Raw genomic sequence first — 10,702 nt, forward strand, 5'->3', positions numbered from 1 at the left:
TGCATTTTGGGAAAGCAAATCTTAGCAGGACTTATACACTTAATGGTAAGGTCCTAGGGAGTGTTACTGAACAAAGAGTGCAGGTTCATAACTCCTTGAAAGTGGAGTCGCAGGTAGACAGGATAGTGAAGAAGGCATTTGGCATGCTTTCTTTTATTGGTCAGAGTATTGAGTACAGGAGTTGGGAGGTCATGTTGCGGCTGTACAGTACAATGGAATATTGTGTGCAATTCTGGTCTCCTTCCTATCAGAAAGATGTTGTGAAACTTGAAAGGGTTCAGAAAAGATTTACAAGGACGTTGCCAGGATTGGAGGATTTGAGCTATAGGGAGAGGCTGAACATGCTGGGGCTGTTTTCCCAGAAGTGTCGGAGGTTGAGGGGTGACCTTTACAAAATCATGAGGGGCATGGATAGGGTAAATGGACAAAGTCTTTTCCCTGGGGGTGGGAAATCCAGAACTAGGGGGCATAGGTTTAGGGTGAGAGGGGAAAGATATAAAAGAGACCTAAGGGGCAACTTTTTCACACAGAGGGTGGTACGTGTATGGAATGAGTTGCCAGAGGAAGTGGTGGAGACTGGTACAATTGCAACATTTAAAAGGCATTTGGATAGGTATATGAATAGGCAGTGTTTGGAGGGATATCGGCATGTTGCTGGTAGATGGGATTAGATTAGGCTGGGATACCTGGTCAGCATGAATGGGTTGGACCGAAGGATCTGTTCCTTGCTCTACATATCTATGCCTCTATGACTCTGCCAAGTCCTACTAAGATTGCGCGTACACACACACACACATACAAAGGCATAACTCAGTTTTGTTATCCTCAAGTGAGCACTGCTAAAATCTGTTAAAGGAACACAACATGACCTTCATCTCCTTCTCTGATGTACTTCAATAATCTAATTCACACATACACAATCTTACCATTGTCTCCTCGGCTGGGTGCTATAATAATTTCTATCTCTCTCTTTCTCTCACTCTCTCTCTCACACACACACACGCATACACACACTTAAACACACATGCATACAAACACACACACACACACACAGAATTTAGTCTTCACCACCCCCTGCTGGGTGATGAAATAACCTCAATCACAGAGATACAATCTCACTTTCCCCATCCCTCAGCTGGGTGCAATGACCATCCTCCTGTTCCCACCTGGAGCTTTGTGACCTCATTACCATACAGTCTGGAAACATCCCAGTATATACTTCCTGTAACATTGCGGTTGTCTGATGTTCCCCTGGCCTTTCAAACACAGTAGGCATCACTTCCACCTGTGATCCAGCTCTGTCATTACCAAGGATAAACTACATTTCTGAAACCGAGAATGTTTCTATCATGCCTGCCACCACTTCACAAATTTTCACTCTCCAAACTCAACTGAAATAATAGAACAATGTTCTTCTCAACATGAACTACACACATTATCACCTCTTTTCTGGCAAAACCCCTTCTGAATGACATGTTTGTGACTAGTGGCTTGCTTTTGTATTTCTTAAAATTTTAATTTCTTTCCCTACTCCTCCTGGAAAATATGATTCAAGCAAGTAAATTCTCAGAGAGCTCTGGCACTTCATCACAACCAACCCCTGACTGGGTTGGAGATTCTTTTGCAACTTTTTCGCTGCTTTCCTTTACCTCTTCTAAAAACGATGCAAATACCTCATTAGCTCATCTCTAACTTTGTTTGAATCAGCAATACCGACATCGTGACTCACCCTCTCCATACCCCTCATAATTTTATACACTTCAATCATGCCCCCTCTCAGTCTTCTCTGTTTGAAAGAAAACAGCCCAACCGATCCAGTTTCTCCTTATAGCTCAATTTCTACATCCCCGGCAACTTCATGGTCAGCCTCCTCTGTATACCCTCCAGTGCTATCACATCCTTCTTGTAGTGAGATGACCAGAACTGCACACAGCACTCCAGCTGAGGCCTGACCAATTCTCTGTACAGTTCTAACATTACCTCCTTGGTGCTATAATCTATGCCATTGCTGCTGAATGCAATTTTCCTGAATGTCTTCTAAACCATCCTATTCACGTGTTCTGTTGATGTCAGGGACCTCTGAATAATTGTGCCTCTGTTCCTCTAAGATTCCCAGTGTCCTACCATTCATTAAATAGTCCCTCATCTTGTTTCTTCATCCAAAGTGCATCACCTCGCACTTACCACTGGTTGCCACTGGTCTGCCATCTGACCAACCCTTCTATGTCTTCCTGTAACCTTCAAACATCTTTTTTCATGATTAACCACCCTCCCAATCTGCAAATTTGCTCAACATTTCCCACATGTTTTCATCTGTACCATTTCTATATATAACAAACGATCAGGATCCCAGTACTGATTCTTGTGGAACTCCACTGGAGACCTGCCTCCAGTCACTCAAACAACAGTCTATCCCTACATTTTGTGTCCTATTACTAAGCTAGGTTCTGATTCATCTCACCACGTTTCCCTCTATTCCATGTTCTTTAATCTTCTCTGTCAATCTCCCATGCAGGAGCTTGTCAAAAGCTTTGCTAAAATCCATAAAAATGACATCAACTGAACTTCCCTCATCTACACGTTTTCAAAAAATTCTAACAAATTTGTTAAGCATACCCTCCCTCTGACAAAGCCATGTTGACTATCCCTAATTAACCCAAGTCTTTCCAGATGAACATTAATTCTCTCCTTCAGAATATTTTTCCAATAGTTTCCCTCCCACTGACGTGAGACTCATCGATCTGTATTTCGTTGGTTCACCTCTAACACCCTTCAAAAAAGTCGAGCCACATTAGCCAACCTCCAGATCTCTGGCACTTCCCCTGTGGCCAGAGAGGAGTTAAAACTGTGTGTCAGAACTCCTGTAAAATCCTGCCTCACCTCCCACAGAGGCCTTGGATGCAATCCATCTGGGCCAGGATATTTGTCCCTTTTTAAACCTGACAGAGTCTTCAATACCTCCCTGTTGCCTTTGGCAAACGGTGCAAGCTCCTCATAGTCCCTTTTCCTGAATTCCATACATATGTTCTTCTTTTCCAAAATGAAGTCTGAAAGGAAATATTCTTTTAACACCCTTCCAATATCCTGCAGCTTCACACACAGGTTGCTAATGGGCCCTACCCTTTCTCTGATTAACCTCTTCTCCTTTATGAATGATAAACTCTCTTATAATTTTCCCCAATTCTGTTCTCAAGTCCTTTCTGATGTCCCCTTTTTGCTCTTCTAAGTTACTTTCTTAATTGCCTCTTGCACTTTCTATATTCCTCTGGGCCAGAGCTGTATTTCTCCCTTTGCACTTACTAAAAGTCCTGTTCTCCTTCCTCATTCAAGCCTGAATTGTCCTAGACATCCAGTGTTCTCTGAACTTATTGTTCCCATGTTTCCCCCAAAAGGGTACATGTTGGACCTGCACTCTCCCCAGCTCCTTTTTGAATGCCCCCCATTGTTTCACTGTCATCTTACCCACAAGGAGCTGTTCCCAATCTATTGTGGGCTGATCCTGTGTTACAGACCAGACCAAACCACCTCATAATATACAAAGAAGATAGCCTGGATTCTAACATTTTATTAATTTACAGGTAAGTATTAGGTGTTGCATTCCACATGAAATTCAATCAGTCAAACGACTGGACTTTAAGCAAAACACGTTTATTTTTACACTGCAGTTAAAACACAGACAATATAAAAATGAAAGAAAAGACTTGACTTAGCTGTAACTCTATTGAAATTATTAACAGAATTACACATAAGTTAATGGTTCCAATGTGGTAACAGTTCATAAATGCACCTTTGGAACTGCAAATTCAGTAAAATATATTGTTGCACACACACGTTTCTAGATCAGGAATAGGAACCAAGCTTTTAGCTGTAACAGAGAGACAAATAAGAGTTTAAAATTAAGCTGCAAGACTAGAACAAATTCAGAAACCAAAATCTAAAAATTCAAGTTATGTGAGAGCTTGACTCCACCCGTTCAGGTTGCTTCTATTGTTCCAACTTGAAAAGAAAACCCAAAGCCTCACAAGCTGTTTGCTTTATTGGCTTCGAATCTTCTCTGTCTCAATGCTTCTTTAAAATACACCTCTTAAAGTCATCGTATTATCACATCTTCATCTCTTCAAATACATAAACCGTCAACATATATACAGAATGACTTCATTTTTTGTCTCATGCTACCAGTACACTACAATACATATACATTGCATTGACTTGAAGCATGCGAACAGTCACTCCCACAGTCCATTTTAGTATGTTCTGCCCCACCATTAAACATCTCTGTCTTTTTTCATCCGACATAGCAACACAATGGGTTTTCTCATCCTGCCACATGTATAATTTTCAAATTGAATAGCTGTAGTAATAAATTTCATCTATTTCAACAGCCTGGAATTTTTATCCTTAAATTTAAAGAAAAACTTTATTAGGTTACATTTGATATATACAATTGTCTTTGAGACATTACTGGCAATATGAATGTTGAAACGTTACACTACCAACACCAAACTCAAAGTCTCCTTCTAAATTATGGGAATATTTCTGTTATTTCTTATTCAATTTTCTGGAAAATTACCCAATTGGTCTTTTTAGCTTCTTGTTATCTTCATGTAAGAGCACAACATTGATGCGCACACATCACTCACATCAATAGCCACCTTGAATGGCTTTGTGTAATCAGGTGTGGATAACACTGGGATAGTTTTTGACACAGCTTTCAGGCTCTCCAATGCCTTCTGACAACTCTCCATTCGCAGTAATTTTCTGCATATCTTCAATATATCTGTCAGTGGAGCAACAAGACTGCTACAATTCAGTACGAACTTCAACTAAAACCCATTCAATCCCAGGAATCACAGTACTGCATCATTGATGGTGTGGGAAATGCCCCAATAACCGATTTTCAAATTGTATTGAGCTATCGGACTATGTCCATTGACAAGGCCCAGGAATGTGACTTGGGCTTTTGTGAACTCACTCTTCGCCAGGTTCATCACCAACTGTGCTTCCTGAAGTCCATTGAACAATGCCAATAGATAGTGCAAATGTTCCTTCCATATGTGTCTAAAGGTCACTAGGTCATCCATGTACATCACATAGTTGGTTAATCCAGAAATTACTTTATTGATTAGTCTTGAACTGCGGCTAGTGCATTCTTCATACCAAATAACATGACATTGAACTGGTACTGTCCATTCGGTGTCACAAGGGTGAAATTGTCTTTGATTTTTCATACCTGCTAGTATGCTTGGAGAAGGTACAACATAGAAATATAAGTAGCTTGTCCCACCTTCTAAAAACTGTCTTCCAAACATGGAATAGGATATAAATTAGACGTTGTGACTGTGTTGACTTTATGAAAGTCCACACATAATCATTTGATTCCATCAGATTTTGGCACCATTTCAATGGGAAAGTTCATGTCATTGCAACTTGCATCGATCATGTTGTCTTTCAGCAACTGTACAATCTCTTTGCGAACTTATGCCAACTTTACAGGATTAAGTAAAAAAGGATGTTGCTTAATTGGAACAGCATTCTCCATATCTACATTATGTGTAACTGGATTAATATTTCCCAGCTTATTCTCACATACCTTTCCAAGTGATTATGTTCTTTCAGGTCATTTTAATTTTCATCTGGAATGTAGCTCAATAATTTATCTCAAGTTTTGAAAACTACACCATTGATCAATTTAATTTGAAGAATGTCCAAATCAGAATAATCTGAAATTGGTTCTTCACTCTGTGTTGCAACTGGTAACACATTCTCCTTTTTCTCTCCTTCCTTGTCAAAATACCTTTTGAACATTAACACTAATACTTTATCTCCACTAGCAAAACCGTGAAGTTTTGATTTCTTGCCTGCTTCCTGTTTCATCACATGCTGTCTTACTTCTAAATGCTGTCTCGCAAAACTCATCCACTCTGTGTAATATTTCATTAAAGTTTGACATATGAAATTTGCAATGTGTGATCTCTGGACTCTGAATCAACAATTTCTTCTTAATTATTGTCAGTGGTTCTCTCTCCTCATGTCCAAAAACTGATACAAATAGACTGAATTTGGTAGATTCATTTGGTGCATCCCATTTTCAATTTCTTTATCCCAATTGTCTGGATAGTGTCTAATCTGAGCACTCAACAATGTTGTTAAAGTTTGATGCTATTGTTCTAAACCTCTCGGCAATCTTGGAATTGAATTGTATTTTTCCTAAACTATTCATAATTTCCTTGAATAATTTCAATAAAAAATTGATTGTATTTCTGAGTCCACTCTATATCTAGTTTACATTTGAGTAACTCTTCTGTAATCCTTTAAGCCATGATTTTAAGCAATGGAATGGCTTTTCAAAATCCAATGGATGCATCCATGCTGAATCCCATTTTCAGTTTTAGATAGGGGTCCTACACAATCAACTAAGACCCTTGTAATAAAATGTTCCTCAAATGCAGGAATGGGCATTAAACATACTGGTTTTATCACTGCCTGAGTTTTTCCAATTGCTTGAAATGTATGACATCCTGTGAAGTTCAATCACATCCTTAACCTCCAGGCCAATAAGAAATGTTTTTGTATTTGGCTTGGGTTCCCCTTACTCCCAAATGACCTCCTACCGGTAATTCACCTGCTATCCACTACACCTCCTTTCTATAACCTGCCAGTAATACAAGCTGCTGAATTTCTGCCCACTTCCCATCTGCCTGAATATGTGATGGTCTCCATTTCCTCAGCAAGACTTCATTTTTAAAACAGTAGCATTCTGCGGTACACTCAGATTCTGTATTCTATATTCTATTCCCTGGTGAATGAAGACTAGCATCCCGTATACCTTGTCAACCATCCTATCTACCTGTGCTAACAGCTTCGGGGATCCATGGACTTGTACACCATATCCATATGCCTGCCTTTTCCCTGTGACGCTTGATTCGCCGACAGATCAAGGATCGTTCTCTCATACAGATCAGCTCCATACCTTAGCTTGCCCTCTCTCTATGGATGCCACCTGATCTGTTTTTATTTCCAGCATTTTTTGCTTTCGGTACAGATTCCTGCATCTGCAGTAATTAGCTCCAAAAAGTATCTATCTCTCTCAGTCTTAAATATACACAAGGACTCTATTCTCACAGCTCTCACTGTGGCTATGCCGTCCTGTTCACTGCACAGAAAATAAATCTCAATTTCTCTTTTCTTACCTCAGCTAGGTGTGTGCTAACTACATTTGCCAATTTGGGAGATTATCAGTCCTTGTCTTATTACCATTACCCGATTTGTGTAGCAACCAAACTTTTACATCAGCTGCCAATCCATTATCATTATCTATTCTTTGACACTCTTATTTACCTTATGTTGAATTTAGATTTTAACATATTATGATGTTCCTTATTCTAAATTCTATTGTCAACCTCAGTTATTTTTACTTTGTACAGGGGATGTGGGGATCACTGACTATTTATGGCCCATATCTAACATCTCCAGTGAAGGTGGTGCTGTGCTGATCAGATTCACTGCTGTTTCTGCATCTACCGGCGCGCACTTTTTGTTAATCACTTGCAGGATGTGCTCATCGCTGGTTCGGTATTTATTGCCTGTTCCCAGTTGCTCCTTCATAAAGTGTGAGGGTGAGTGCCTTCTTTAACTGCTGCAGTTCATGTGATGTCGATAGACCCACAACGTCTTTAGGGAGGGAGTTCCAGGATTTTGACCCAGTGACAGTGAAGGAACGGCGATATATTTCCAAGTTAGGATGGTGAGTGGCTTTGAGGTGAACGTGCAGGTGTTGGTGTTCTCATGTATCTGTTGCTGTTGTCCATCTGGTTGGTAGAGGTTGTGGGTTTGGAAGGTGCTGTCTAAGGACCTTTGTTTGATGTTCTACAGCGTATCTTGTAGATGGTACACACTGCTGATACTGAGCAACAGTGGTGGAAGGAGGGGATAAGACTGTAAGATGATAAGACATGGGACCATAAGTTAGGCCATTCAGCCCATCAAGGCTGATAAGTTTCTCAACATCATTCTCCCTGTAACCTTTGATCCACTTGACAATCTGGAACCTATCTACCTCCATCTTAAATATACTCAATGACCTAGCCTCCACAGCCTTCTGTGGCAGTGAATTCCATAGAGTCCCCACTCTCTGGCTGAAGACATTTCTCCTTATCCCCTTCTAAAAGTCAGAGCGAAATTGAGAAACAAACTTGCAAGGAGATCTCAACTACTTGTAAGAATAATAGATTGGTTATGGTAGGGGATTTTAACTTTCCAAACATAGACTGGGACTGCCATAGTGTTAAGGGTTTAGATGGAGAGGAATTTGTTAAGTGTGTACAAGAATATTTTCTGATTCAGTATGTGGACGTACCTACTAGAGAAGATGCAAAACTTGACCTACTCTTGGGAAATAAGGCAAGGCAGGTGATTGGGGTGCCACTGGGGGAGCATTTTGGGGCCAGCGACCATAATTCTATTAGATTTAAAATAGTGATGGAAAAGGATAGACCAGATCTAAAAGTTGAAGTTCTAAATTGGAGGAAGACTAATTTTGACGGAATAAGGCAAGCACTTTCAAAAGCTGACTGGGGGCAGATATTCGCTAGTAAAGGGACGGCTGGAAAATGGGAAGCCTTCAGAAATAAGATAACGAGAATCCAGAGAAAATATATTCCTGTCAGGGTGAAAGGAAAGACTGGTAGGTATAGGGAATGCTGGTTGACTAAAGAAATTGAGGGTTTGTTAAGAAAAAGAAGGAAGCATATGTAAGGTATAGATAGGAGAGATCGAGTTAAGTCCTTAGAAGAGTATAAAGGCAGTAGGAGTATACTTAAGAGAGAAATCAGGAGGGCAAAAAAGGGACTTTGGCAAATAGAATTAAGGAGAATCCAAAGAGTTTTTACAAATACATTAAGGACAAAAGGTTAACTAGGGAGAGAATAGGATACCTCAAAGATCAGCAAGACGGCCTTTGTGTGGAGCCGCAGAAAATGGGGGAGATACTAAATGAGAATTTTGCATCAGTATTTACTGTGGAAAAGGATATGGAAGATATAGACTGTAGGGAAATAGATGGTGACATCTTGCAAAATGTTCATATTACAGCGGAGGAAGTGCCGAATGTCTTGAAATGCATAAACGTGGATAAATCCCCAGGACCTGATCAGGTGTACCCTCGAACTCTGTGGGAAGCTAGAGAAGTAATTGCTGGGCCTCTTGCTGAGATACTTGTATCATAGATAGTCACAAGTGAGGTGCCAGAAGACTGGAGGTTGGCAAATGTGGTGCCACTGTTTAAGAAGGGCGGTAAGGACAAACCAGAGAACTACAGACCAGTGAGCCTGACATCGGTGGTGGGCAAGTTGTTGGAGGGAATCCTAAGGGATAGGATGTACATGTATTTGGAAAGGCAAGGACAGATTATGGATAGTTAACATGGCTTTGTGTGTGGGAAATCATGTCGCACAAACTTGATTGAGTTTTTTCAAGAAGTAACAAAGAGGATTAATGAGGGCAGAGTGGTAGATGCGATCTATATGGACTTTAGTAAGGCGTTCATCAAGGTTCCCCATGGGATACTGGTTAGCAAGATTAGATCTCACAGAATACAGGGAGAGCTGAGGGCGGCTCGGTGGCTCAGTGGTTAGCACTGCTGCCTCACAGCACCAGGGTCCCAGGTTCGATTCCAGCCTGGGGTGACTGTCTGTGTGGAGATTGCACGTTCTCTCCGTGTCTGGGTGGGTTTCCTCTGGATGCTCCGGTTTCTTCCCTGAGTCCAAAGATGTGTAGTTCAGGTGAATTGGCCATGCTAAATTGCCCATAGTGTCAGGTGCATTAGTCAGAGGGAAATGGGTCTGGGTGGGTTACTCTTTGGAGGGTCAGTATAGACAGTTTGGGCTGAAGGGCCTGTTTCCACACTGTAGGGAATCAAATCTAAAAAAACTAGCCATTTGGATACAGAACTGGCTCAAAGGTGATGGTGGAGGGTTGTTTTTCAGACTGGAGGCCTGTGACTAGTGGAGTGTCACAAAGACTGGTGCTGAGTCCATTACTTTTTTGTAATTTACATAAATTATTTGGATGCGAGCATCAGAGGTACAGTTAGTAAGTTTGCAGATAACACCAGAATTGGAGGTGTAGTTGACAGTGAAGAGGGTTACCTCAGATTACAACAGGATCTTGATCAGGTGGGCCAATGGGCTGAGAAATGGCAGATGGAGTTTAATTCAGATAAATGTGAGGTGCTGTTTTTTGGGAAAGCAAATCTTAGCAGGACTTATACACTTAATGGTAAGGTCCTAGGGAGTGTTACTGAACAAAGAGACCTTGGAGTGCAGGTTCATAGCTCCTTGAAAGTGGAGTCACAGATAGATAGGATAGTGAAGAAGGTGTTTGGTATGCTTTCTTTTATTGATCAGAGTATTGAGTACAGGAGTTAGGAGCTGAAAATGTGTTGCTGGAAAAGTGCAGCAGGTCAGGCAGCATCCAAGGAGCAGGAGAATCGACGTTTCGGGCACGAGCCCTTCTTCAGGAACTATTGGTGGCACGGTGGCTCAGTGGTTAGCACTGCTGCCCCAAGACACCAGGGTCCCAGGTTCAATTCCAATCTCAGATGACAGTCTGTGTGGAGTTTGCACATTTTGTGGGCGGCATGGTGGCACAGTGGTTAGCACTGCTGCCTCACAGCGCCAGAGACCCGGGTTCAATTCCCACCTCA

The sequence above is a fragment of the Chiloscyllium plagiosum genome, chromosome 48, assembly GCF_004010195.1.
Source record: "Chiloscyllium plagiosum isolate BGI_BamShark_2017 chromosome 48, ASM401019v2, whole genome shotgun sequence".
NCBI lineage: Eukaryota > Metazoa > Chordata > Chondrichthyes > Orectolobiformes > Hemiscylliidae > Chiloscyllium > Chiloscyllium plagiosum.